We start from the raw sequence: 25,672 nt of genomic DNA, 5'->3' as shown, positions 1-25,672 counted from the left end.
TGGAGAACTTGCCTTGGACACTCAGCTGAAGTTTTAACTCTATAGCTCTGCCAGTGGGGAGTCTTACTGGGGACCTGGAGGGAGACAGATAGTGAAACCCAGATGCTGGACTGTGTGTGTTCCCTGTGTGCTCTTAAGAGAAATTGTGCTTGATGCAGAGAGCTGCAAGTGGAAATACTGGTTGTATCTATTTTTTGTTCCAAATGAATGTCCCTCTCCTTTCCAGTGTCAGTGGTGGGGATTCAGGCTCCTTGATTACTGGCCCAAAGTGGGGATGTCACATAGGGGTCCAAGGAAATTACAGCCTAAGTCATATCACATCATAGATAGTAGTAAATCTCAGCCAAGTAGGTAACACATCCATTACTTCAACCTCACTGCATATCCATCCACAGGAAAAGTCACCCTAGCTGAAGTCCATACCCATAAGAACTTCAGTGTCTGCAGTGACTCATGCAATGTACTACTAGTTATAAATTTATTGATAGTTAGGCACACCAACATTAGTTTTACCAGGCTAGATATAGATAAAGTGATGGTTAGTTGTCTCTTGGGTCCCAGGATTAGTGACATGTCAAGGCCCCTTAGGGGTCTGCACTCCCATAAATACATATATGATCTTATGGTTGTCCATATGAAAGTGAATGATCTTAGACTGCACAGAACGACTGATACTTTGCTAGAAATGTTATTCTGGAACAGGAAGCTGCACTACACATTGGACATTTTGCCATTTTTGCTCATGTTGTCTGTCAGTCATCAGTCTCCCTCCTCCCAGACAAGCAACACATTCATTCCTTGTCACTGGCAGGTAATCAGTAGGGGCCATCATTTAATTTAATTTAATTTGTATTTGTTTTCCAGGGCAGAGCACTGATCTCCATAGACCTTTTTTCAGACATCCTTGGAGAAGTGTCTGGTTAAGAGACGGGCATAAAGTGATGGTGTGAACTTTTTCTGCTTTTAGACCTACTTCCCTGCATGTACCCAATGAAACACCATGGAGGGGACATAAAATGAGCTTACTATGGAGGATGTCCCTTTGCTTTCATAAAGGATGTTCCTTCCCAGTAGCCCTGTGCCACTCCCTGGAGCACTTGGGAGTGTTTTTTGCAGCCTCTACTGTGAGAAACCACACCACAATGCTTGTGCCTGTGTATACATACTCCTCCTTGCACTTCATGCCTCTTCACACTTCCCCTCTCTGCCTGACTCTTCCAGTGCTGGGGCTGCTAATAGAGCCCTGGTTGCCTGTATCACAGTTAGGGCACCATCCCTCTGCACCACAGAACTTGACTGAACTGCAGACTGGACTTAGTGAAGCTGCATTTATGTAAATTAATGTACAAAAACAGTTTCCACAATATACAAATGAAAGGTCGTAGAGAAGTTTTACAATAATACAGCAACTGTTGGCCAAAGATTACAGAATTGATAAATACAAATGAGCCAAACTATTTCAAGGAGTGGCCTTTGTTGATGTCAGACATGGCACATGTAAAAGATATATAAACAGGAGAGAGGTGCTCAGTGATCAGAACTGTTAATGAACTGATTCCTGTAGTCCAGGGTTTGATTCCTTCAACATCTGTTTCATACTGCATAGCTCTAAACAAGTTATTTAGCGAGCCAGTGCTCCAAGGCTGACCATGAAAAACAACTGTGTGGATCAGAGCTTTGTCATAGTTAACAAATACAAATGAAGTAAACATTACAGAAAAGATTTATTGCTTAGCTGAGATGTTTTTCATATGTATTTGTTTACCAGTTAAGCTCACTAGACACAAATGTTTCTTTCCATCTGTAACTCTATGGCACTGTATGCTTAAATGACCTGCAAAAATACAAAAGCGACTAAAAGAATTAAACTCACAACTACAAGACTAAACTTGTTAGTATGCCATACACAGCCCTTTGCTAAACTAAACTCTTTTCTTCATAGCAGAAATAGAATTGACAGATTTCAGATAAGGAGTTCTGACAGTTAAACTTATGCCAATCAAGGAGCCATGGACTCTCTAAAATGCATACAAAATGCTGTTAAGCATTTACCAGTTGGTCTGTGAAGGTGTACTTTTTTCCCATCTGTCCAAACTGTCCCCATTCTAACATTCTTCTATTTTCCCATTTATATAAATGTTTTTTTTAAATAATATGTGTTTATCTGCCAAATTAAGAATTGTGAGGCATTTTCAGGACTTTGCCATGTACTGCTCTCTGTTCCCCTTTTCCAGGTTATACTTATAAAGTTTATTTACTCTCTTTACAGGAACTAATTAATGCTTCTACTCAGTTTTTGTTGACAGCAACTTTTTTAACAAGACACCATGACATTCTGCAAAAAACAACTAAATGCTTTTCAGTATTGTTAAACCACTAGATATGTTATGAAACGGAATTTATCAGAACATTTGTGGCACAGATGTTTCCATTCACATCGTGGGGCAATCTGCACAATCAAGCACTTCACTTCTGAATTCATCTCAACATTCTGTCTGTTGTTTTACTGTAATATTGAGACATTGCTGAACTGCTGTTAATAGAGGCCATCTCAAAGAAGGCACCTAGACAAAGCAGAACATTCCTGCTTCTGGTCCTCTGCCTGTTACTTGTCAGTACTTGCTGTAACTTGCCATGCTAGCATATCTATCAAATTCTGCTGATGAGGTTAGTGTTTAGTGGTCATGTGTTTGAGACGGAAAAATCTTCAGCAGTCATGTGATACATTGGGTGGCAGTCATACGATACATTGCACTAGTTTAAAAGTGTGTGTGTGTGAGAGAGAGAGAGAGAATGACAAAGAGACATAGAGAGAAAGAAAGTGTGTGTGTGTGTGTGTGTGTGTGTGTGTGTGGACCTTGGGAAAAGAAGAATACCTTTACAAAACATAATTTATATTACTGTTACTTTCATGTTCCTTTTACTAGTGCTAATTAACTCTTGCTTTTAACTCTAGTAATTAACATTTATTAATTCAGATATTCTGCAGTAGTAATACCAATAAATCTTTAAGAAGTTTTTTGTATGTCACTTTAATTACTATATTTTTAAATTAACAAATGAGAGATGAACATTGAAAGAGTGTGTAAAAAACTAATAATAATAATCCAGGACTGCAAGCACCTGTGGGCTATATCATGAGGAAAGGCTGTAGACAGTCGAAGTCATAAACAGTATATACTTGGATTTTTTGCTAGAAGGGTTGAAAATGTAATGTTCAAAGGTCTAAAATGCAAATATTATTACTACAACCTCAAAGCATGGCTATGTGCCATGAGAGGGATATAATTCCATTGTCCCTTTCAGTAATCTTTAAACTCATCATTTCATTTGTTGTCTTCTTTTTTCAGTTTTGGAGAAGTGCAGTTCATTATTACAACCTGTAGTATTTCAGAGAAAGTAAACAGTGGGTATCTGATTTCAGTTAAATTCTGTTCATATTCAAGAAAGAATAACAGAACAAGGTCCTTCTTGCTATGAGCCTGAGACCATGATCCCGATCTCTTAATTCTAACACTGACCTGGGATCAATACCGTTACATTTAGGAACTATTTCTCATTGCTAGAGGGCTGGCCTTTTTACATATTCTCAAGTGCTACTGTCTAAATATGCCATCTGAGAAATAAACCCTTAGTGTCTTCATAATACCTTTCTTAGGCAAACCCTTACTGCCCTCATAATACCTTTCTTAGGCAAAATCCATCTAATGGACATTCCAGCCTAGTTAAACTCATAGTTGTGCAAATAATCCCTTACTGGCTAGCTAACAAAGAGGCTAACAGACCAGTTGTAATAGTGAAGAACAAGGCAACAGAGGCACTCTAACAGCTTCTGGAAAGTGACTGAGTAGATGGCACAAAGAAACTCTATCAGGTTTCAAGGCAAAGACACTAAGATAACGAAGGAAGTCGTCAGACATCCTTCATAATGGATGCCAGCAACAATCTGCTCATTAGTCCACAGGAAATCAAAGGCAGATGGAGGGAGTGCTTCCAGCAGCTTCCGAATGAAGAAAACCCCACAGAAGCTGCACTGCACCAGACACAGCCTACAATGAAAGAAGATCCCACCCTAGATAAAGTAAGAAAAGCACTAAGAAAAATGAGGTTAGGGGAAAGCAGCAGGCTCTGATGAGGTCACTGCAGATGTGATCAGGTTGTTGGGTGAGATAGGGGAAAAATGGTTCCTAGGGGTACTCATAGCAGTATGGAGAGAAATGCACATCCCAGATGACTGGAGAACAGGTATACTAGTGTCAGTGTACAAGAACACTGCGACATTCACAACTATACAGAGGTATCAAAGTCCTGTCACACTACAGCAAAGTTCTGGAGAGGGTGACTGATAAGTGAATATGCAGAGGAGTAGAAAGTAAGAGAGGAGATGAGCAAATGAAGGGAATGAAAAGACACTGAGAATTGATACAGAAGGAAGCATAATGGAATAGGTTAACAGTTTCAAGTACCTCAAAGGGGTAGTTGAGGAAAAGGGAACTCTGAACGAGGAGAGCAAAGCTAGAATCAAAGGGCTGCAGCCAACTAGCATGGAATTCTAGCAGTAGTGTGTGACAGAAGAATGTCAAAGAAGCTGAAAAGTAATGTGTAAAAAACAGTTGTGAGACCACGAGGGGAACTGGGTAAGTCCTTTAGGTTTAACTGCTTCTTTTCAGGGCTGACCTATTGGCACGGAGCTAATTATACAGTTTGCTCCGAGCCACACCATATCCAAAAGGAGGCTGAATGAATCAGACAAGATGACATAACCTTCCATGCTGTGCTGTTGGAGTCACTTTTCGCCTCCTTTCTATTTCTTTCTCCATTTTCCATTTTTTCTTTATCTGAAATGGAAACTAAAACAATTTTGTATTTAAATGACTTAGTCTGCACTGCTGCTTTTTCAAATACTTACACTGCAGTCCTTCATAGTTGAAAAATCATGTAGTATAAAACATTTTTTCATGTTGTCATTCATATCTGGTTGTTTTTTGTAAAATTGCTTAAGAAAAATAGTAAAACAGCTATTTAAATGCCAATTAGCTAGCTTTCAACATCTTGTTTTTTGTTTTTTTTTTTGGCTAAGGGCACAGATAGCACAGATGTGATGTGATGTGAAGCTGGAAGAATGGTTCTAATACAACCTAAACTTCATAATTGTAAAATTAGAGGTAACAAGGTAGTGCAAAAAGTTAATTTTGCTGCCTACACTGCTTGGTTGTCCATTCTGGTTCATGGCCTGAGTGCCCACTTTGCAGACTCTTCATATCCTTCCGGTATTTATGTGGTTTTCACCAGGTGCTCAGATTTCCTCCTACATCCCAAAGTCATGCTGCAGGTGAATTTGGAATCCTCTAAATTGTCCATAGGTAAGAGTGCAAGTGTGTGCACATGCTTATGTGTGTGTCTCTTTGTGTGCACATGTGTATGTGTGTGTGTGATTGCCCTGCAGTGAGTTGGCTCCCCAATCAGAGGAAGCTTCTATGCCTTATGTGCAATGAGTGCTGTCTCTCTTGCAATCCTGCACTGAATTAAGCAGGCAATCAGGGAATGAATGAATGACTTTTAAAATTAGCATAATATTCTGTCTCTAGACATTCATTTAAGGAAACTTTACTGTGGTGAGTAAATATTTTTTACTCACTTCCCCTGTTAGGTTACACTGCAAAAATGTGAGTCTTTTCTGAGTAACTCAGGATGTGTGTTTAACTTAATCATTTGAAGTTTGTGGTGAATTACAACTGCCAGCTTGTGTTCTGCAAGTGTAACATTTCAAAGAGCTTGGCAATATTTTGACAACTGAATTTGCGTATGCAACATAGAAAGGAGCTTGCTTTGGTTGTAGACTTGTATTATAAATCCTTCAGTTTAAACACAAATGAGACAGTATTACACTGTAATATACTTTGTAAAATGCAGTCTTCAGGGAGATCATCGCCCAGCAGTTCAAAAAATGCATTGTTTTACACAAACACTTCAAGCAGTTTTATGTTACTGTAGCTGCCCAGGTTGATTCAGCCTCAGCACCTGTTTTTATATTTGATCATTGGATTCCTAGTTTATTTAGCGTTGCTGCAAACCATTGTAATTTTTGTTTTTGGGAGAAAAAAAAGCAACATGGCTTTGTCAGTGTGAAATGTGTTGGCTTGCATTGGTAAAGGAGCACACCAAAATGACAGGACAGTGGAAAATTAAGTGAGAGAAAGAAAATAGGAAGCAGCAGTTTCTTTAGATGAATCCATTAGTGCAGAGAATTAAGGCTATGAGCTGTCAGCAAGCTGCTCCCTGTAGTCCAGGGTTTGATTCCTCTTGTATGTCTCTGACCAAGTTATTTACCCACACCTTTGTCCACAGAAATTGGACAAGGCACCTCAATGGTCTCCTGAACTGTACACCTAGCAAATCTCTATGAACCTAATCATGCAATAATACCGACTCTGAAGTAATGAACTTCAAGAATGACATCTGTTATGGGTAAAATATATATGCAATAACACTAGTTTTTTAAAGAAATACAAACAGTTCCTCTATATATACTCCATTGTTTTGTATGACTTTTGCAAATATAACATTTTATCTCAGTTAACAAGAAACATAATCACTTTCTTCATTGTATTATTTCTGCTAATGTAAATCTACTTTTCCCACCAAGGTATGCATTTTATTTTTTTAATCTGAACAGGTTTGCTTGCATATACAAAGAGCTCAAAAGCCAAACAGAAAGTTCTTAGTTATAGCAGAGTAAACAGGAAGGACTGATTTCCCAGTTATTGCCAGAGTTTGGGATGTACATAAAGGAATCATGTGAAAAGAGCACTAAACTATATCTGTACTGAAAACAACAACATTTTGGGAGGAACTAGTTGAAAAAGTTCACATGTGGGTGCAGATGGCAACTTGGTTTAAAAAAACATGAAGCAGGAGGAATATGAATCAGAATATTCACACAATGCAGTCAGATGTCAGAGCACATGTCCAATCTTGCAATCTTTTATGACTGACCACTAAGATATTTGCCAATCAGGGAATTTCTGTGTACTATAGCTTTCACCTGCTTAACTTAAGCACCAAGGTTTATTTATTTATTTACTCATTTGATAATTGTATAAGTGGACCTCTCCTTTTAGACCTTGTTCAGCCATGACACAAGCAATGAATGCAAAGGCTGTATGAATAAACCATTTAGAACAGCCAGTTGAACAGCTGGCCCTTGGGAGGTGGGATACAACCAGAATACTCAAAAGTAATTCACATGCTGTCAGAGAAGACATGAAAATCAAAAAGACAGTAACTGGACATTAAAACCAAACCAGAAACCATGGAGCTCTGAGTCATCAACACTTACCACTACGCTTTAAAGGGCAGGCATTGAACGCAGATTCAGGACACAAATGGTGGGTAAACCTGAACAATGAGCAGCAGGTATTAACTTGGGAAGCAGGGTGTATGAGCCTGGACAGCAAGTATTGATCAAGAATTTGCTGTGTCAAAGCGGTGTTAACTGTGGAAAAAACAATCAAAATGAATCTAGGAGATGGGGGGGGGGGTGTCTAAACACTAAGTGTTAGTTGTTAATATTTATTTTATTTTATTTAGGTCTGTTTACTGGGGTAGTACACTGAGCACACCAGATCATTTGCAGACACAGTCCAGGTGAAGAAAGTCATAATCAATCAATCAATCAATCAATAAATAAATATATAAATAAATAAAACAGAGCTGATTCACAAACACGGGGTAATACAGAAGGTGCGAAACCTATCAAACAATTAAAGCAATGAGCAAATTTTATTAACAGAAGAGAAAAACAAATATGGATTAATTTTAGTACTAAATATGGATGGTAAGCAGCAGGTGAGATCAGATGGCGGAAGTAGAAATGATGTAGGTGAGGGAGGAGTGAAGTGATGTGCCCAGTGGGAAAGGACTTCCAGTCAGATTTTTGATGGAGATCTTTTGTAGTCTGAAAGTGAGGATAAAGGAGATTTTTGTTAGGTGAAGGGGTGGATATTACCAGACTTTGGGAGCAAGAATAGAGAAGGCGTAGTTGGTACAGTGCAACTTGTCTAGGGGGGGGGGGGTCTTAAATGAGGAAGTCAATTGGGAGAATTTGTGTTGGCAGTAGAGGTGGATTTATTATGGAATTTGGCAGCAGGAGGAAAGAAGGCATCTAGTTGAAGTAGTGTGAAAAGAAGGCACTTTAAGAGTAACTCAACTTTATAGTTGACTAGGAGCTTTCTGGCTTTGGAGAGGAGGAGCACTGGGTTTCCTGGGGAGGGGGGGGGGGCTGGAAATTAAATTAATCGGCATATTTTGTTTTCAATGGACTGTGGAGTGTAAGGGATTTTAGAGGCTGTAGCTATGACAAGAGAGAGACAGTATCTGAGATGAGCTTGGAGGACTCCTTTGCCTTTTGCAGCTCTTGCTGGTCTTGAGAGAAAAGGAGATATTTTCTGGGGCCAGAATAAAAGAGAAGACTGACCAAACTGCACATGACTCGCCGTAGGTAGCTTGTAAAGCTTAGTAATCTTCTCAAATGTGTAGCTTGCATTATTTTTTTTTTTTTTAACTGATACAGCTGTTTGAAATGTTTAACTGCCTGGGGCTGGTAAAGCTTGTAACGTAGGTAGCTTGTAAAGCTTAGTAAACTTCACAAATGTGTAGTTTGCATTATTTTTAACTGGTAAAGCTTAGTAACGTAAGTAGCTTGCAAAGCCTAGTGAACTTCACAAATGTGTAGCTTGCATTATTTTTAACTGATACAGCTGTTTAAAGTGTTTAATTGCCTAGGGCCTGTAAAGCGTAGTAATCTTCACAAATGTGTAGCTTGCATTATTTTTAATCTGATACAGCAGTTTAAAATGTTTTCACTGCTTGGGGTTTGACCTGCTTCATTTGGATATAACTATCTGGGGCTGAACCGAGCATTTACATTCATCCATGCTAATCACTCACTTTCTACCTTTTTGCTCCCAGCTGAGACATAACTGTTTGTGTTTAATTTACTGTTTACAACGACATATTGCTCTAACTGATATTTCTGTTTTATGCTTACTCATTTTATTCAACAAACTCAGTGCCAGTTGCACAGCAGGCAAGCCGTTGTATCTTGTAAACGCTACTCACTAGCGTGAAGGAACTAGCTTAAAGAGCGACCTGAGTTTTGTTTTCTTTACTGTTAGTTTGGCCGCTTTCCTATAATTTGTAGAAAAGAAACTCTATTTTGTGTTATCATACTGCTTTGCTACCCAAAATTGTTCGAATTTACTGTTTGCATGCTGAAAGCTGCCTACTGTGTACTCCTGATTCCTTCACTGCTGCATTATACTCTCTCTTCTTTCTCCAGATTTTTGTTGTTGCTTGGGCTCCTACCAACCCCACCCTAACCTCCTGAAAATCTCCCCTGAACGTCTGGATAAGAACCGACTATTGGACACCTAATCCAAAGCTGTAAGGCCACTGTGCTCCCTGTGCTTTTCCTCAGCAAGGACTATTAAGAAAGTATGTGTACTCCTGCAAATGTTTGCTACTTCTAAATTTGATTCTATCAGGTCACAGTGCACTCCCCTGCCAGGCTAGCCAGCAGCCACTACCCCCCCTCTTTTGCTGCTTTCATCTTCTAGTTCCCACCTCACTTTTTACCCCCTCTTTACTGCTCCTTCTCTAGCACTCACCTTATTCTCTCCTCTTCCCTGATCCTGATAGCCCCCTCCCCCCTTACCTGTTCCTCTCCCTGGGGTCTCTGCTATTTCAGACCATCTGAACACTTGGGGGTGCTCCCCTACCTTTCCACCATTCACTACTTCCTCACCCCTCCTTCCTCTTCCCCACTAAACTAGCCCTCTAACTCCTTTACTCTGCTCTCTCCCTCACTGCTGTCCTAGATTTAACTACCCACTCTTAGCTTATACTGCCCTCCTCTACCCTTTTTCCTTGGAGTTTTCTTTTCTTTTTTAGCTTCTCACTCTGTCCTCTCCTCTGCTTTCTACCCTCCACTCCACTTCTCTGTAGATCGATCTTCCCATTTTACTCTCTGCGAGACTTACCTTACTATATTCACTCCTTACTGATTGTCTTCCTCTCTTTCTCCTCCTCTGGCTCTTCCCGCTCTGTTCGCCCTGCGGGCTCACTCCGCTCCCCTACCCTGCCCCCAAATCCCACCCGCCCCTAGCACATCTACATTTATCCCTCACTAACTCCTCCCACCATTCTTTCCCTCCATCTGGTAGCCAATCCCAACCACTCTATAATTTTCTCCTCCTACTCCTCCCTTTTCTCTTACTCCTCCCCTTCTCATCTCACTTAATCTTCGCCACTCCTATTCCTCTATTACTCCCCCTCACCACTCACTTTCTCCTCTCCTTCTCTAAGCTTGAAACTTAATTTCCTATTTTTTCTCACTTCCTTCTTCTCACCCATTCCAAATATGCCCTCCACAACCCTATTTTCCGACATACTCCCTTGCTCCCTACTTATCTTACTAATTCCTATCTATCATGCTACTTCATACTCGTCTAAAGCCCCCCCTCATATACCACCTTTTCAAACTACCCCACTTACTCATCCACAACCTCTTCTACTCTCACATTTTCACTCCATTTTCCCCTCCCTTACCCCTCTAAACCTTCTACACCTTTTCCAGCTCAAACTATTCTCTACCTCTTCTAAAACATCCTCTCTTACACCTCCACTCTCCCCTAACATCTCCCTTCAATCCAAACTCAAAAGGCTAAAACTTATCTCTTGTAATATCCTAGCCTTATCTGGAGACATACATCCCAACCCTGGCCCTTGCCTCACTCCTAGCAACTCAATCTCCTCTTCCTCTTCATCCCCTACTTTAACCAAACTTCTCCCCCCTTCTCCTTCTTCATCATCTCTCTCTCATAACACCCTTAAAATCTTCACTATCAATGCCCAGAGCCTCAACAACAAAATCCACCATGTTCATGCTTGGATCAACCTCAACCAACCTGATATCTTAGCCATCTCTGAAACTTGGCTAAAACCACATATCTCTGACTCTGAAATCCTTCCTCCAGGTTTCCACATCCTCAGGAGTGACCGCTTAAACAAAAAAGGTGGAGGCTCTGCCCTTATCTACTCTAACCATCTATCCCTAATCCCTCTGCAAATCCCAACCCCACATTACAAAAACACTGAAATAACAGCAGGACTACTTCGACTTAATAAACATAAAAACATCTGCATTATTTCCTTATATATACCTCCAGGCAACAATATCTCAACCCTAGAAAATATTCTTCACTGGGCCTCAACTGAAATAAAGTATGAAACCTTCATTCTTGGCAATGTCAACATCGACTGGAATAAAATCAACACTCCCTCCCCCTCCCTAGCTATTAACCTCTACAACTTCACCCAAGTAATACATTCTACCACCCATCCTAACAAAATCCACCCCCCAGGGTCCATCTTAGATTGGATCTTAGTCTCTCATCCAAACAAAATCTCTCTCTGGTACTTCCCTAACACCTTCAGCGACCATCTCCCTGCATACATCCATCGCTCTACTAACTCCTCCCAATACCAACATCATTACATTCAAACCCGTAACCTTAGCAACTTCGACCCCACAACTTTCTCTAACATTTTTAAGCAAATCAACTGGCAAATCCTAAACTCTCTCCCCCTTGACAATGCTGTCGAGCACTTTAACTCTATCTTCCTAAACACGCTCAACTCCCAAGCCCCCCTTAGAAACAAGCGAATCAAAACCAATTCTGCTCCTTGGCTTACCAAAGAGACTAAAAATTCCATGTATCTCAGAGACAAATCCTGGAAACTTTATCAAAAAACTAAACTGCCTACTGCCTGGCTCCAATACACCCAACTCCGAAACCAAGTAAAAAAGTTAATCACCTCAGACAAAAAAATCTACTACAATAAACTTCAATCCAACCATACTAAAAACCCAAAACAATTCTGGAAATCTGTTAACTCTCTTCTCCATCCGGGGTCAAGAAATAACCCCTGCCCTGATCCAAATTTAACTGACAAGGAACTGAGCACTCACTTTAATACCTTCTTTACAGACTCCATAGCTAAGCTAACCAAAACATTTCCAGACAAAAATCCTCCCAACTTCCTCAACCCCACCTTCAACATCCCTAATAGCCATCCCTCCATGTTCCAGCTTAAACCAGTTTCCACAATGTATATAAAAAAACTCTTATCTAAACTAAAGCCATGCTCTAATGCCCCCGACAACATTCCCCCCTCTTTCCTCAAATATGCTGCTGAAGGAATTGCTCTCCCGATTAGTATCCTGATCAACTGATCCTTAAAAGAGTCTTATGTACCCAAACTTTGGCGTTCTGCCTACATTCTTCCTCTTCACAAAGGAGGCAAAAACACCTCCATTTCTAACTTCCGCCCCATTGCCCTACTCTCCCCACTATCTAAAATCCTAGAAAAATGCATCCACCACCAACTTTTACCCTACTTAACTCAGAATCAGCTACTCACACCCACCCAACATGGTTTCCATCCCGGCCACAGCACCATAACTGCCCTACTAGCCTTCCTAGAAACTATCAATCAAGCCCGAGATACCGGACTTCTTGTATCAACTATTCTGCTAGATCTTTCCAAAACCTTCGACACCATATCCCATAAACATCTTCTCTTCCATCTCTCCAACCTTAATCTCTCCCCCAACACTCTATCCTGGTTCTCCAGTTACCTTTCAGACAGATCTCAGGCTGTCAGATGGAAAACCTCCACCTCTTCCTTCTTACCCACACCCACCGGCGTTCCTCAGGGGTCCATCCTTGGCCCCCTGCTTTTCAACATCTTTATAAATAACCTTCACACTGCCCTCCCTGACACTACAGTCATCCAATACGCTGATGACTCCACTCTAGTTTGTTCTGCCACCAACCCTTCTGAACTTCTGTCCAAAACTCAAAAAGCTTTCTCCACTACTGAAAAGTGGATGCACCAAAACCATCTCTCCCTTAACTCCAATAAATCTAAAATACTAATTTTCCTTCCTACCAAGGCATCCTCCTTTAACAAAAACTCGTTCAACGTCCAAAGCTTAACCAACACTCCTATAGAAGTGGTCCCTTCCGCAAAACTCCTTGGCATCACCATTGATGTACAGCTCAAATTTGATCTCCACATTCAACAAAACATAAAGAAAACCCACCAGAAATTAGGTATGCTCTACAGGAATAATCAATTTCTTTCTAACTCCTCTAGGCATACCTTAGCCATCACCTACCTCCTCCCTTCTCTCCTTTATGGTGCCCCACTTCTAACTAATCTTTCTGCTTCCAACACCTCAAAACTCGAAGCTTGCTATAATAAGATCTCTAAATTTGCCACCAAATCCAAAACCCGTACGCACCACTGCCATGCCCTACAATCTCTAAACTGGTTAGAACTCCCTAACTACCTTGACTACCTCCAACTAACTACCGCTCACAAATTAATATTTTATCCAGAAAAATGCCCTGCCTTATCTAACATCCTTCCCCCTTACATCCCTAACCGATCTCTGAGATCTGAACACCAAAACCTGATCTCCATTCACAAACCTAAGCATCCCGCTGGCCAGCTCCTACTCTCATTCTCTCTTGGTAGAAAATGGAACTCCCTCCCACCTTCTCTTAGGACCATGCCTAACTCTGACTCTTTCAAGACCCATCTTTTCTTACACTTATCCTCCAAATGGAAATGTCCTTGCTTTCACCCAGTATAAATCCTAGAAACCTTTTCCACCTTGACCTCTATTCTCAAGCACCATTCTACTATATACTCTCTTAATTTCATTCTATGTTTCCCCCTATATGATTATAGCTGACTTTCAGTTAGTATGTAAATACCGTTCATATGTTAAGCAAAAAAAAAAAAAAAAAAAAAAAAGTTTTTACCTTTTTACTATGCAGACTCTACATCTTGGACATTGTACTTTTATGATTGTATTTTATGTAATCCTTACTGTATTGCCTACTACTGTATCTCACATATTCCTAACTGTTTGTGACATTGTATTATCATCCATTACTGTATGTAACCTTGATTGTACTGTTTTTGGAGCTTTTCTCCCCGGGCCTCCACTGAAAATGGATACTTCTTGGCCCAGTGGACTTCCCCGGTAATCAAACTGAAATAAATAAATAAATAAATAAGTGATCTTCTTCCAGGTATTTTCAATATGGTTTTGAAAGTTAAGATTTGGGTCCTGCCATAAACATAGATATTTAAAATATGTGGTTCTTTCCATTTGGTGAACCACTAAGATCTGTATGTTGAGATTTTTTAGGAGGTTTGTTTTCATGTTTTGTGAAGTTCCAAGTATCATGCTTTTTGTTTTGGAGAGGTTTAGGAGTAGCTTATGGTCATTTAGCCAAGAATTAAAGGAGTAGAGATGAGAGTAAAGCTGGGTTTGAATAGTTAAATGTAAGGGGTTGAAGTGAAGGATATCCATGTCATCAGCGTAATGTGTGAAACTAAGTGTCAGTGTTGCAGTTAACTCTGATTCCGTGGAGGGAATGTGGTCAAAGGTCAAAAGCTTTGTTAAGGTCAGTGAAAAGGGTTCCAGAAAGAGTTTGTCTACGTTGAGAAGAATCTCAACTGTAAGCATTGTCATTGTGCTCCTGCCAGCCTAGAATCCATGCCATTTAACAGTGATGAGATGGAACTAATAGATATAAATGAACAGTTAGTTGTAGTTTTTCAAGTAGTTCCCAAGTGTAGGGAGGATGGAGATAAGGTGGAAGTGGGTGGCATTCTCTGGTTGAGGTTGTTTGGGAAATACATGATGGGGGGAGAAAAATGATTCTGGATAACAGGCACTGCGCAGGCAGATGGTTATTGCATTAGCCTCAGCAGTATAATAACTGGCAGCACGACTCTACCAAAACTGCAGATGCCAACTGTCATTGAGGTAATCTCTGTAGCATTTCTCCTCTTTGATTCCTTCTACTTCATTTCCTGCCTATGAATATGGGCCACCCAGAAGACCTTGCATCTGGTCATACATCTGTGAGAGTTCTAGAGATTCAGGTAGGAATGCGTAATTGTGAACATTGAATTACACATGCAGCAATACAATGGTGAGAAGATGATAAAGCAAACTGTCCATCCCATTTATAAAATGAACATAGTACCTGGATTTTACACCACACTAGATGGCATCCAAGGATACACATATAAATAATACACAGATGAGACCACTGCTGTGAAACAGACTCTGCATTCACATAAAATAAAGTTAATCCCTGTCCATAATCAAGTGTAGCTTGGGTCTATGGATGGAAAAAAGAAAAGTTACCCCAGGACTGCCCACGTACTTCTAATAGACAGCTGCAACTTCTAAATGCTTTATCATATGCATGGGTTCCCTCAAGTTATCTGTGGTATGATCCCAGTTATTCTCATTAGGTGTAATATATAATCATTGACTATGTAATGAGTATGGCCAGTCTAAAACTAAATGGGATTGGTTAATTCAAACACAAAAAGGGAAATTAGTTTGGCTTAAAATGGGCCGCAAGGGCAGCTAGTCTAGTACTTAACTAGGAACCTATAAGAATAAGAAGCAAATAACACTATGAAAAATGGAAAAGAAGATTGAATACATTTATTATCTAAAATAATTTGTTGGAAATGAAGGAAAGAGTGGGAAAAAGCAAATATAATTACATTAGCTTCATGCACACTGGAAGTACTCTGAAGTATCTAGTATATACATGCACAGATGTCAACAGCCATGCAGATATCATATAGATCTAAAGATGTATATACAATACTTATTGTTTATTGTCCATGCACTTAATTAAATCAGTGATATATCTCAGGGTGTATATGCAATAGCTAGTGTTTATTGTCCATGCACTTAACTAAATCAATGATATATTTAAGAAACCTTTTTCAAATGTATAGATACTGCTCATACTCTTTAACGCAAGAAGGTAGCTGGTTTCAAGAGCTGCCTGTACAATTTGTAAATAAGGCATCACCGTGTGTATTTCTTCCTGCCCTGGAAGTTAGAATAAGTAGGTTATTGGGTCAACTGGTCCCAGCAGAGATAACACTCATTAGATCATTACTGTGATGATTAAAAAATTGTCTGGAGTGTAGTAAGGCAGTTTTGCTGGGATACATATATTCTTATTTACCGTCACATCATGTTTACATAGTAGGAGTGATAGCAACTTTTACTAGTAACTGGGAACCATATAATGGGTTGGGAGAGAAAGTTGGGTGAGTGTCAGGGTTACCACCTATCCATCTTTGCAAGGGACAGTCCCTCTTTCAGCAGTTGTGTTCTGTGAAAAAAAACTGAAACATGGGAAATGTCCTGAAATGTTCAGACAAAGAATACAAATGCTACAAGAATAAGTTTTTATTTTGGCAGAAAACTGAAGTTCTGTTCTTTACACTGGCCGGAATATATTTTGTCCTGCAAAATCTCACATTTCTACAAAAAACTGTCCCACTTTGGGCATTTGAAAAGGTGGTAACCCTAGTGAGTGTGCATCTGGACTGCTCACCAGTCTTTGCATTGCCATGAGGAGATCATGAAGGAGGTGAGCTTAGAACGTGCAGGACGAGCGGCAGCAGAAAAGTGATCTTCGAGACAGTTTGATCTGAAACCCATTCATTCCTGTGATATACATGAGTAAATTTAGACTTCATGGACTGAACATCATATTGTAAATTAACTTACTTTGGCCTATGTGCCCATATTTACAGATGTTGTAATACGCTATTTTTCCACTAATATACTTCTCTGGCTGCCATGTCAACCGCAACCTACAAACAAATCTGACCAAATGCTTTTTACAGAAGTAACTCTATAAGTTATTACAGAGTGGAGAGAAGAAAAGGTGGTAGCAGCACCAAAAATGCTATTAACAAAAAACAAAAACAAAAAAAAACAAATGCCCAGTCTGGAGGGAAGAGGGAAAATGCAGTTTTCTAGTTCTGAGAAATAAAAAGAACAACATGTAAATGTTGTACAAACCAAGTGCCTCTAAAGCAACAGAACAAGGAATCTCACCAAATTTCCAGCTATAAAAATTTTCCCCTCAATCTAAATGTTCTGCCTTTGAAATCCCTGTGATACTGAATGAGAAATTTGTGATGTCGACATCCATGTTCCCTTTTGAAAATGAGTGGATTGCTCTCTGCAGGTGAGGGGGTGCAGTTACTTCAGGTGGAGGAGTTTAAATGTCTTGGGGTCTTGTTCATTGGTCAAAGGTAATTGACACTGAGATAATGATCAGTGGGCAGGTGTGGAAGACTGATTTGTAGGTGGGTACAACAGCAGTAATACTGCAGACACTATATTGAAATGTGATAGTAAAGCAAGAATTGCATTATGACTGATACAATTAAAATTGTGAGTACAAATGGCAGAAATTAGGTTCCTTCACAGAGTAACAGGGTTCAGGCTTCATGACGGGGTGATAAATCTGGAAGAATCTCAATGTAAAGCCATTATTACTCCATGCTCAGAGAAGTCATTTGAGGCATTTAGCCTACCTTGTGAGGATGAAACCCATTCATTCCTGTGATATAGATCCCAGGATGAGAACTTTTATGCACTTATTTCCACTCTATATCCTCTTCCCTTATTCCACCTAACCCACTGCACCTATTCTATCCCAAACTCTTCTCCACCACAACTAAAATTTTTACTCATAAACTACTGCTAGTCCCACCCAGCTTCCTACTATACAAACCCAAACAGCTAAAAGTTATTTCCTGTAATGTCCTAGCTTTAGCTGGAGATATTCATCCCAACCCCGGCCCTTGTCCCACTACAAACAACTCCTTCCCCCCCCATCCCCTACGTCTCCCACTACAAACAACCCTTTCCCCCCATCCCCTTCATCTTCTGCCTTCTCTCACAACACTCTTAAGTTCTTCACAATCAACGCCTAGAACCTTAACAACAAAGTACAACAAGTACAAGCTTGGATTAGCCACCTGGCTAAAACCCCATATCGCTGACTCCGAAATCTTACCTCCTGGTTTCCATATCCACAGAAATGACTGATTAAATAAAAAAGGTGGCGGCTCTGCTCTAATCTACTCTAACCTTCTTTCCTTAATCCCTCTTCAAATCCCAACTCCACAATTCAAAAATACTGAACTAACAGCGAGTCTCCTACGATTGAATAAACATAAGAATATCTGCATTATTTCCCTATATATCTCCCCAGGTGACAACATCTCTACTCTTGAAGATATTCTTCATTGGGCCTCAACTGAAATCAAGTATGAAACTTACATTCTAGGCGACGTTAATATTGATTGGAATAAAATCAACACGCCTTCTCCCTCCCTATCCATTAACCTCTACAACTTCACCCGAGTAATCCACTCAGCCACCCGTCCTAACAAAATTCACCCCCAGGATCCATCATAGACTGGATCCTAGTCACCCATCCAAACAAAATAATTCACTCTGGCACTATCCCAGACACCTTTAGTGACCATATCCCTGCTTTCATGCATCGCTCAGCTAACTCCACCCAATATCAACACCATTACATTCCCACTCGCAAAATTAGAAACTTTAACCCCACAACTTTCTCAAATATTTTTAAGCAAATGAATTGGCAAATCCTAAATACTCTTCCCCTTGACAAAGCTTTAGAACATTTCAACTCTGACTTCCTAAATACTCTTAACTCCCTAGCCCCTCTAAGAAACAAACGAGTCAAAGCAAATACTGCTCCTTGGCTGTCCAAAGAAACAAAACAAATCATGCACCAAAGGGACAAATCCTGTAAGCTTTACCAGAAGAATAAAATGCCTACTATCTTGATCCAATACACCCAACTCCGCAACCATGTAAAAAAACTAATTACCATGGACAAAACAAAACTACTACAATAAGCTTCAGTCCAACAATAATAATAATAAGAACCCAAAACAATTCTGGAAATCAGTTAATTCCCTTCTCCATCCAGGCTCCAGGAATAATCCCTGCCTGACCCAAGTATAACTGACATTGAACTAAGCTCACACTTCAACTCATTCTTTACAGAATCCATAGCTAACCTAATCAAAACTTTCCCAAACAACAATCCACATAACTCTCATTCTTCACCACCCAACAACCCTAATAACTGTTCCCTCAATTTCCAGCTCAAACCAGTTTCAACCAATATTATAAAAAGGCTCACATCCAAACTAAAGCCATGCTCCAATGCCCCTGACAACATACCCTCCACCTTCCTCAAATGTGCTGCTGATGGTATTGCTCTCCCAATCAGTATCTTAATAAATAGATCCTTAAAAGAATCATATGTACCCAAACTCTGGTGCTCAGCCTACATTCTTCCTCTTCACAAAGGAGGCAAAAACACCAATATTTCCAATTTCCGTCCCATTGCCCTACTCTCTCCAATCTCCAAAATTCTAGAAAAATGTGTCCACCACCAACATATGCCTTTCTTAACCCAGAATCAACTCCTAACACCCACCCAACACGGCCTCCGCCCTGGCCATAGCAACATAACTGCCCTACTCTCCTTCCTAGAAACAGTCAGTCGAGCTCGAGATTCTGGACTCCTAGTATCCACAGTACTCCTAGATCTCTCTAAAGCATTTGACACCATTTCCCACAAACACCTTCTCTATCGTCTCTCCAACCTTAATCTCTCCCCTAATACATTATCCTGGTTCTCCAATTACCTATCAGACAGATCTCAAGCAGTCAGATGGAAGAACTCTACCTCCTCCTTCTTACCAACACCCACCGGTGTTCCCCAAGGGTCCATCCTCGGACCCATGCTTTTCAACATCTTCATTAATAACCTTCACACTGTCATCCCTGACACAACAGTTATCCAATACGTAGATGGCTCAACTTTAGTCTGTGCGGCCTCCAACCTTCCTGAACTACTGACAAAAACACAAACTGCATTTTCTACCACTGAGAACTGTATGCACCAAAAACATCTCTCTCTCAACTCAAATAAATCAAAAATAATACTTTTCCCTCCCTCCAGGGCTTTCTCTTATGACAAAAATGCTTTCAAAGTCCTTAGCCAAACCAACTCTGCTATAGAAGTGGTCCCTTTTGTAAAACTTCTTGGCATTACCATAGACGAACACCTTAAGTTCAATATCCACATTCAACAAAACATAAAGAAAACCCACCAAAAATTAGGTATGCTCTACAGGAATAACCTCTTTCTCTCCAACTCCTCAAGGCATACATTGGCAACTACCTACCTTCTACCATCTTTACTATATGGAGCCCCTCTTCTAACTAATCTGACTTCTTCCAATGCCTCCAAACTTGAAAATTGCTATAATAAAATCTCTAAATTTGCAACTAAATCCAAAACCTCCACTCATCACTGCGCTATCCTACAATCTGTGAACTGGCTAGAACTCTCTAACCACCTAGAATATCTACAACTAACCACCACTCACAAATTAATATTTCACCCAGATAAATCCCCAGCCTTAACAAACATCCTTCCCCCATACATCCCAAATAGATCTCTGAGATCTGAACACCAAAATGTAATTTCTATCCACAAACCCAAACGACCTGCTGGCCAGCTTCAACTCTCTTTCTCTCTAGGCAAGAAATGGAACTCTCTCCCTCCTTCACTTAGGACTACACCAAACTCAGAAACCTTCAAGACCCAACTTTTCTCATACCTGTCATCTAAATGGAAATGTTCCTGCTTACACCCTACCTAAATTCAAGGGAATTCCCCAATGAGTTCTTCATACTCCTTGCTCCTCTCCTCCCTCTAACTTATATTTCTATTCTCCTACAACAGACTCAAGCTCTCAGTCACTGATTAAGCAATCTCTCATTTGATTCCAAGTATGTATATATTGTAAATATCAAAGTATTTCTATTGACTGCACAGCAAGTATTTACCTTACTTAATTAGAACAACTGCATGCAAACTGTCCCCCCTACTAGAATAATAACACAATAACCTTGATCTTTTATTTTAAAGACAGTTGATCATGCTTGCTCTGAATGGAAACACCTGTAAACTGCATTCTCTAATATCTGTTAACTGTGTTGTATGATGTACATTTTATGCATTTACATTTCCTTACTGTATGAATATTATACATGTGTTATACCTTTAAAATTATGTAACCCTTATTGTATTGCTTATGGAGCTTTTCTCCCCGGGCCTCCACTGAAAATGGGCACTTTCAGGCCCAGTGGACTTCCCCGGTAATCAAAATGAAAATAAATAAATAAAAATAAATAAATGATTCCTGGGCACCTCCCACAAGTGATGTATCAGATATGATCCTTTAAGAGGATAATCTGAGACAGACCCAGGACATTTTGAAGAGATTATGTCTCTCACTTTGTCTGGGAATGCCTGGAGATTGCACATGATAAGGTGGGTGCTGTTGTTGGATATAGCCAAGCCTGGCCTACCCTGTTCAGTTTGCTAGCACAGCAACCCTCACCAGGACATGCAGTTTAGAAAATGGATAACTAGATGGATGGATGGATGGATGGATGGATGGATGGATGGATGGATGGATGGATGAGTGAGCGAGTGAGTGAGTGTATATTGGCATGGTGTAAGGAGGGACTGTAGCCTTTCTACTGTGAAGAATGAAGAATGCCTTGTTACAATTCATGGGGCTAGAGTGGACATTTTCATTTTTAGGTTATAGTTACTGTTCTCCACAACATTTGCTTAGTTATTATAATGGCACTTCTAGCATTTGAGTATTTTTTATAGTTGGCATTTCTCGGTCAGAATCTTGTATTTTTTTAACAAAGCATACTTTATTATTTCACATAACACTGTACAATACAGTGTAGTGCAGTCTTCATATATAGCATACATAAATTCATACCATGGTGACTGGTCTCATGGTGAATAAAAAACAAAGCTTTACCATGAAATATTGTCCTTCTCTTTAACAATTTAATCACATTAAGACCAGTCCAGAGCCAAGGTTTAAATCACCAATCTTATCATCACATAGCTACAGCCTAAGCACAGAAATATCTGCTCTGCTTAAACCACACCTGTTACTTTGTTTCTTTTTATTATTCATTTATTTTCCTAAAGAGTGTGTGATATAGCTTGTTTTCCTCATTCCTTCCTTTCCTTTTTTCCTTTTATTTTTCCTTCACTTTAATATCTTGTAATCCCCTAACTATACATATCTCCCCATTCCCCCTTCTCTGGATGACTCAACCCCACATTTTTCTCTATTTTCTCTTTCTTCCTACCTTTTCCTAGCATAAAAATATGTTCCCCTCATCTTCTCTTTTACACTCTGCCTCTATTGATCATATTAATTTTACATATTGTACCCATTTATACCATTTATTTCTGTGCTTTTCTTCCCCTTTCCTTCTAATTCTTCCTTTGTCTGCTGCCACTAACTGTGCTATTTCGTCTTTCTCCAGTATTTCATTCTTTTCCCATTTTTTAGGTATTGCCTTTTTACATACAGTCATCAGTAACCCATTAGTGGCCTATTTTTCACTGCCACTGCATTGGACTATCTCAGGAGGTACATCATCCTTGTGAGAACTTTCATCCCCTGGAAGACTCCAATCACTATCTCTCCTATTTTTGCCTAAATCCTTCCAGTCTTTGGTAATCACCGAATATATGTGCCCCCAATTCCACTTCCCATCTCACATCTCCAACATAAACAGTGAGAATTGGGAATATTTTCATTAATCTATATGGCATGTAGTATTTGTGTAGACATTTCAATGCAAATATTTTAAACTTAAGTGCTGTCATAACTGTCTTGGGCAACTCTTTCATTTTTTTGCATTCCTCTGTGTTTATCTTCTCTCCTGTTTCTCTCTCCCATTTACTCTTTTGAGCATGCCTATTTTCACCCTCCCCTTCCTACAGCCATCTCCTTGCTAGACGTATTAATCTTCTAGTCTGCCTACCCTCCTCTTTTTTTTTTTTCTGTTTTTTATATTATCTCTAGAATCATTTCATCCTTTCCTATCCTTTGGTTTATTTCCTTCCATGCATTACTCAATCCTCTATATTCCCATTCTAAATTTCCAGCTAGTTAGTGTTCTCCTTTGATCTTTATCTATTTTGTATCCCACAGCCCATTACTATTTGAGACGAGTATCTGATCTTTCTTTGTTTCCAGCTCCATCTCCGTGCCCTTGATTGCATACAGCTATCTTGCCACCTGTCTGCAAACAAAATAATCCTATCCTTCCACCTCTTCCATTTCCTTTGTCCCATTGGGTGGCAAACATTTTTTTATTTTTCTTTGACAAGGTTAATTTTAAATCCTTCCAGTCATCACTTAATAACTGTATGACATCTGTTTTGTCTGTCTCCATTCCCTCTACTTCTCAGATCATCTATTTCCATATGGGCGCATAGTCTATATTTACTATCCTTAATATGTTTGCTACCATGCATGCTTGTAATTCCATCTTGATATCTGGTAGTCCTAAGCCTCCCTCCTCCATCAATTTGATTAAAATCTCCCAAGCCACTCTTGGTCTTTTACCATCCCAGATAAAAATCACCTGTTACTAGATTTTTTTAAAGAATTGCTGTCAATGGTAATTACCAAAACACCTGATCTGTGTATATGAGCAGAGGTAATACGTCCAGTTTAGTAATTTGTACCCTTTGGTCTAAATCCCATTTAATTGCTTTCTAACTTGCCAGTTGTGATATCATTTTCTCATATATTCTTTGATATGTTTCTTCTACTGTATTGTCGACTGTCTTTTTCAGACCCCAGAAGTATTATTACTTCTGTCTAAATTCCCTCCGAGCTTTCTACATCAGTCTATTCTATCCCTACCTGAATATCTAGTGCCTATGACTTTCCTTTATTCGCCTTATACGCTGAGCTTTTGCCAGAAACCTCTAATATGTTTCATAACTTCTCCAAATCTCTTCTCAGGTCTGACAGTTTTAACAGGATATCATCTGTGCATAATGTTGTGTCTTTCGGCTTTTCCCGGTTAGGGGTCGCCACAGCGGAACTCCGGTCTGCTAATGATTGTTAGTTGATTTTTACGTGCCGAGTTACTAGCCCTGACGCACAACCTTCAATGAAGGTACGCCCATTCACGCATGTCTCCACGCAGAAGATGCTCTAGCTGTGAATCAAACTGGACAGCGTCATACTGGGAGGCGACAACACTACCGCAGCACCACCACTGCGGGTATATCATCTGTGCATAATGATATTAAAAATTCCCCCTACATTGATATCACTTCACCCTTCAGTTCCTAATCCTTTGTGCTATTGGTTCTAAATATAGTGCAAACAACAATGGAGAAAGGGGGCAAACTTGACACGTCCCAATTTATTTGAAACTCATCTGATAGTCTGGCTCTTTTTTACCTTAACAGTTGAGCCTCTGTAACATCTTTTCAAGAAGTCTATCCATTTTAATGGAAAACCCCACTTTTCTTTCATCTCCCATAAGTAACTCCAATTAACTCAATTCAAAGTTTTCTCCATCTCTAACAGGATTATTGCTAATGAGTATATCTTCTCTTGGGCCTCTTGCATTATCGATGATCTAATTAAACTATCATCTGAGATTTTATTAAATACCTTATACCACTTTTCTAGTAACGCTTCCTTTGCTAGTTCCCAAAATTCTATTGGAAGCCATCACTCCCAGGAGATTTCCCTCTATCCATTACTTCCCATGAGCTATGAATTTCCTTTATATTCATCTCTACCGCTAACCTGTCTCTTTCCTCTCTCATTAGTTCTATTACGTTTTCTATCCCCCTTCCCTGTCTACCCACTCTCTCTGATTCCCTTTCCCCACTTCATTGCTATATAGCCACTCATGGTATAGTACTGTATTTTTTCTTGATATTATCCCAGCCTGTCCCTTCATCATTATCCTCCTTTGATGTCCTTCCTCTTATTAATGTACATAACCAATACCTGTCCTTTTCCTGTTCCAGCAGATATTGTGTGAGTCGCCAGTGTCTGTCAATCTCCTTATCTTCCTGTAACCTTATTACCATTTTAGAACTGTGTGGTCTGAAAAAGCTATATGATATAACTCTATAATCTGTAGCTTGCACTTACATTCCTTTGTAATATACACCATATCAGCCATTTTTTGTGCCTGTGTGAGAAAAAAAAGTGTAGCCTTCCTTTTCTCTTGGTTTTCTTGTGCTTTCTTTCAATATGTTTTTATTACCCCATGACCTAAGGGAGCTCAACTCCATCTAGCTGCTTCACTCTACAGTAAGTGTATTGAGCACACAGTATCTCTGACAATTCCTGCTGCAAAATCAACACACTATCACTACCAAGGGAACTTCTACAGCTGAATTTCACTCCAGTTGCAAAAGTACAAAAGGAGAAATACCTTCAGTTAAAACCTGCATAAGGCAGTTTCCAACAATCAAATTAAAGTTAGACATATCTTGTTTTCCCTTACTTCTGCATCAAGGGGGTTTGTAGTGTAGTGTTGAATCTGCTGGAAGGACACCCCCACTCACATCCACACCCACATGCCTTTTACTGCTAAAGGTGTAGTTAAATTTTAACACTTGTCATATTTTACTCTAGCAGTGTAACAGTGACAATACTGCCTGTTTCAGTTAACCTAGGTGTATGTTAACAATTATCTTGCAGCTTGTGTTACTGCCTTTAAAATTATCAAGACTTGTCTTACCTCCTGTCTCACTTCAGTTTT

The sequence above is a fragment of the Protopterus annectens genome, chromosome 1.part0 (genome assembly GCF_019279795.1).
Source record: "Protopterus annectens isolate FY-2018-M chromosome 1.part0, PAN1.0, whole genome shotgun sequence".
Classification (NCBI taxonomy): Eukaryota; Metazoa; Chordata; order Ceratodontiformes; family Protopteridae; genus Protopterus; species Protopterus annectens.
The sequence above is the reverse complement of the archived record's forward strand: the minus strand, read 5'-3'. Positions refer to the sequence as shown.